General features: G+C 31.7%; 1 protein-coding gene and 1 long non-coding RNA gene across 5 annotated transcripts in view; both read left to right on the top strand.

Annotated features, from left to right (window-relative positions):
- The window catches only part of LOC137615476 (A disintegrin and metalloproteinase with thrombospondin motifs 6-like), a 438,455-nt gene extending 436,255 nt beyond the window's left edge, over nt 1-2,200 (top strand). For all 4 annotated transcript variants that reach the window (XM_068345383.1, XM_068345386.1, XM_068345384.1 and 1 more), the window contains exon 24: nt 1-2,200. This exon is cut by the window's left edge and continues 172 nt beyond it. The gene's annotated coding sequence lies outside the window, so the exon portion shown is untranslated.
- A 542-nt stretch (nt 2,201-2,742) lies between these two features.
- LOC137614780 (uncharacterized) overlaps nt 2,743-5,000 on the top strand; it is a 76,275-nt gene continuing 74,017 nt past the window's right edge. The window contains exon 1 of the long non-coding RNA XR_011039156.1: nt 2,743-2,860. This is a non-coding gene — a long non-coding RNA (uncharacterized lncRNA). The remainder of the gene's footprint in view (nt 2,861-5,000) is intronic.

Here is a 5,000-nt window from a genome sequence, read left to right on the forward strand (position 1 = left end):
TAAATAGGAACGAAAAGAACTTTAAGACGTCCATTAGATTATATGAAAGTATTTAATGCTTGGAAGAAAGAAACAGTTGCTCGGTTGAGAGAAATCTTTGATTCGTCGAAATGAAAAAATCTCAGGATTTTTTCATATTTTTTTTTTAATTTGTCATAAACTCGTGTCTTTAAGTGATCTTAAAGAGATAAAAAAAAATAGTTATTTACCGTTTATATAAGTTTTATTAATGCCTTACGGCATTTGATATTGGATTTGTACTTTTATTAAGTATGGTATTACTAAAGACTAGGTTTTTAAGTTGACATCTCGAGTGTTACTGAAATACATTATTTTTAATTTTTATTATTCATTACTAAAAGCTTAAATATCCAATAGTCTAACTTATGATTTTCTCCATTCTTTACTCATTACCATAAATAAGGTATGAATTATTTGACTTAAAACTTGAAGAACTAAATTTGATGGCCACTGATTTCTCCGTAAGATCATTTTCAGTCCAAACTGATTTAGCGTCACGTGTGAGATAAGACGTACAGAAGGAATAACTTCTTAGTGAAATTTGAAGAAATTCCTCTTCAATTAAACCACATAGTAGACGGTGGGGAAAGAAAGTTAACTCTAGCTTCCCAAATAGTCTATTGAAGTAAACAACAACAACAATTGTAGAACTGTTTACACAATCAGTTTTCCGTCGTCATAGAATTAACAAACTCGCTGTCTACGTGTGAACAACTTTGGATGTTTTTTATTTGTATTAAGGTTTGTCATTTTTTTTGTCACATTTATCATAATTTGCAGTAACGAGTGATATGAATAATCTCTGTTCTGTATCGACTACAAGTAAACATAATGAGTCAAATGACGTTGGATATATGCGTTCATAAAAAGTGTCATGAGGCACTTATTTTAGTTATTCTTTTTTTAAATGCTGCCGAAAGTATAGACAAACTTCTTGAGGAACCATATCCATGTTCATGAAAGTCATGCTAGAATAAATGTCCTGAAAGGTAATGCATGTCAAAGGCAGCATATAACGGTAGGTAATTTGTAGAGAAAGCTTATGCATGCTTCAAAACGTGTCTAGATCTCAGCTTTGGTGGGGAAAATAGAAAGCTGTTAGGTTTAGGCTACTGAAGACAATCCTTCTACGGGCTGCCAATGCAAGATCCTGTGTCTTACGTAAGGTATGGCAATCTAAAACGAACGAACGAACAAGGCAATCCTATGTATAGGCTGGTCAACATTGGTCTTGGCTGAATTAAGGACTTGGGCTGAATAGGCCTAATAGACTTTGGTGAGAAGGGGAAGTTTATTTAAATTTATATGTATCTTGATTATACATACGGGTGCTTGGAACCCGTAAAATCACCCAATGTGCCGTGATTTGGAATGGTTGAAAAGAAATATCGGTTAGAAATGAAGTTCAGAAATGACCGGAGTTTGTGTATAGAAGTCCAGCGTTTAGTAGCCAATCGTCTAAATTAAACTTAAATAGAGTTATGAATATTATTATCTAATGATAGAGTAAAAATAAAAGCTTTAAGAATTACCGGTGAAAGTCTTGCCTGTGCCTGTAGTCGGTCATTTACTTGCATTAGTATCTAGTGAATACCTGAATATTAGTACAAGTATCCCATACGCGGGAGGTTCTGGAGGACATATGTACAACTCGTGTATTTTGATATTTGCCAAAATGCCCATCCTATGTATTAATTAAAATAAAACTTATTGTTTTAGACACTCCATAGCCCTGATTAGTAATGCAAGCTTTAGTGCTTGGTATTACAAAGATAAAATTACCCCTCACCCACGGTCTAGACTCTAGATCCATGGGATGGGTCTAGGGAGGCGGGGCGAAAACTTAGTTAAGGTATACAGTTGGTTTGTTCATAGTATGGTCTTCATATTCCCCAGGGTAACCATGTTTAGCAGTGAACCCAAGCATTAGCGTCGTCTCAAGTGTATAGAAATTAATAACATATTGTTTAAAGATGATATTAGCAAATGTGCCACTCACTGCGTGAAAAGTATAGGCATCGCCTGGGGAAAGTGAGGGACTCGTTCATCGTTGTCTTCCGTCTTGGGTTTTAGCAATCCGGCAAGGAATAATCAGACTTTGGTAGTGAAAACGTTCACCATTTCAAACTTTTTAATGTTTTTGAAAATGTAAATGAACCAAATATATCCTAAATCAACTTGTTGTTTTGTTATTGCAACCTATTTTTACCTCTGATTGTTTGTGAAATAATTTATACAGGCGTTATTCTGGCGTTTATCAAAGGTCAGTGGTCTGAAGTTGATTTCATGCATTTTGGTCACATTGTGCCAAGCTAGAGGTAATATCTCTTTGTAACAAAATTATGATGACTAAATTAGCATAGTATAATTAGTTACGTAACGATATCACTTTAATTAATGTATAGGAAACGGTAGTTTTACGGGTAAAAGTTTCATGGACCAGATATCGCCATAGCTTGTCGTTAACTGTACCGAAATTCATGTAAGCAAATCTCCATATTCTTATGACAGCAGGTATTCACCTGCATATTTCTACCATTTCATGCTAAATTAATATAAATATTCTTTAATATTGCCAAAAAATAAATTAACCACGCGCAGTTAGTTCTTCTGAACAGTTGTTTGAGCACTTACCTTTCTCTCGCCACTGACACTGGCAAACGCCAATACTTGACTTTTTTCCGGGTTGTGTCTGTATTGAACATTATTCGCCGTGCTTTTATAAAGGTGTGTTCGACGCATGAAGCTCTCCACTTGAAGTAGGTTTTACAGGCGAGATGGAGAGTTCTGGAGAACAAAAGTTTTCTGTGAGAGTCGAGTTACTCATCAGGTTCATAAGGTAAGTACGTTTCAAATGTGCAGTAGAACAGTTTTTTTTTTTTATTCTAGAAGTGGCCGCCTTTTTATGTTGAGGATTTAATGCCACCCTGTATGCTAGATTTGCCTTGAGAAAATCCGTGGTATTTGACGTTTTTAGGAATTTTTGGATTAAATGACAAGATAAATTGTTTTGTTTAGAGATTTAATAAGATATGTGTTTGAAGCTCTACTGGACCAATAGTGTGAATCGACCCTTATGCACTCGTAATAGTGTAGTAGGCCCTAAATATCTTCGTTGTGAATTCTTCATATACCTGTATCCATTAGGTCGATTTTTCTGCTAATCAATGTCTGCTAATTACATTGTATAATTTAGCAAGGAAATATATATATTCTTGGTTCGAGGGAAGTAAACATTTCTGTAAAGTGTATATCGGTACTAATCGCTAACTGTGTTGAATTCGTCGATTTGAGGAATTTTCATGTTTAGATCGAACTAAATATATATTTTCGTTGAATGCACTGTTATTGTTATATATTGAAACCCAGAGCTTCGAAACCTTTGGAACTTGAAATGTCCATAAATAATGTTCTCAAAATCGTATTTCAGTAATTATGATCATAAGGCAATTTGTGGGAAACTTTTTAATGTTCCATAATCGACAATGTAAATGTAATTTTTTTGTTAGCAACTTGGAGGCAGTACTAGTCACTTTCTCCAAAGTATCTTGTCGTAAAACCTAAACGTTTAACTCTCATTTTCCTTCATTTATTGGAAATGGCTGTCAGTAAATATTAGTATGTATGCTTTGTATATATATATATATATATATATATATATATATATAATGTGTATATATGTATATGTATATATGTATATGTATGTGTATATATGTACATATATGTGTGTATTATATGCATGTGAATATATATGTATGTGTATATTTGTATATATATGTATATGTATATATATGTATATATATATGTGTGTATTTATATGTATGTGAATATATATGTATATGTTTATATATATATATATATGTGTATTTATATGTATGTGAATATATATGTATGTGTATATATGTACATATATGTATATGTATATATATATATATATATATATGTATGTATATGTATATGTATATATATATGCATATATATGTATGTATATATATGTATATGTATATATATGCATATATATATATGCATATATATGTATATGCATATATATATATGCATATATATGTATATGTATATATATATGCATATATATATGTATATATATGTATGTACATATAAAATATATATATATATATATATATATATATATATGTATATATATGTACATGTATATGTATATATATGTATATATATTTATATATATGTATATATATGCATATATATGTATGTATATATATGCATATATATGTATATGTATATATATGCATATATATGTATATGTATATATATGCATATATATGCATATGTATATATATGCATATATATGCATATGTATATGTATATGTATATATGTATATATATATATATGTATATATAATATACACATATATATAAATATATGTATATGTATATATATATGTATATATATATATGTATATACGTATATATATGTATGTATACCGTATGTATGTATGTATATGTATATATATGTATACAGTATATGTATGTATATAAATGTACATGTATACAGTCTAGCTTTATATATATATATATATATATATATATATATAAAGCTAGACTGTCTTATACTTGTCTAGATAGTTGACAGGGCATACATTCCCCTTTGTTTTAAAGGGATGTGATGGCCTGTTGGAAACATCCCTGCTTGGTGTTCTGCTGGACGGGAGATAGACCCGCTCAAGCTCCATATATTTTTGGTTTTAGTATCGCAAACTCGCCATCCTTGTGAGGTAAGGTTGGGGGGCTTTGGGGAGCCTACAGGTCTACCTGCTGAGTCCTCAGCAGCCATTGCCTGGCCCTTCCTGGTCATAGCTTGATTGGAGAAGGGCTTGGGGTTTGATCATATGGATATATGGGCAGTCTCTAGGGCATTGACACTGTCCATGTCTCTGCCATTCATGAGCCACCTGCACACCTTAAACCTAGTTTCTTTCGCTGAATTGTCTCAAAAAGTGAAC

Source organism: Palaemon carinicauda, chromosome 21, assembly GCF_036898095.1.
Source record: "Palaemon carinicauda isolate YSFRI2023 chromosome 21, ASM3689809v2, whole genome shotgun sequence".
In the NCBI taxonomy this organism is placed as follows: domain Eukaryota; kingdom Metazoa; phylum Arthropoda; class Malacostraca; order Decapoda; family Palaemonidae; genus Palaemon; species Palaemon carinicauda.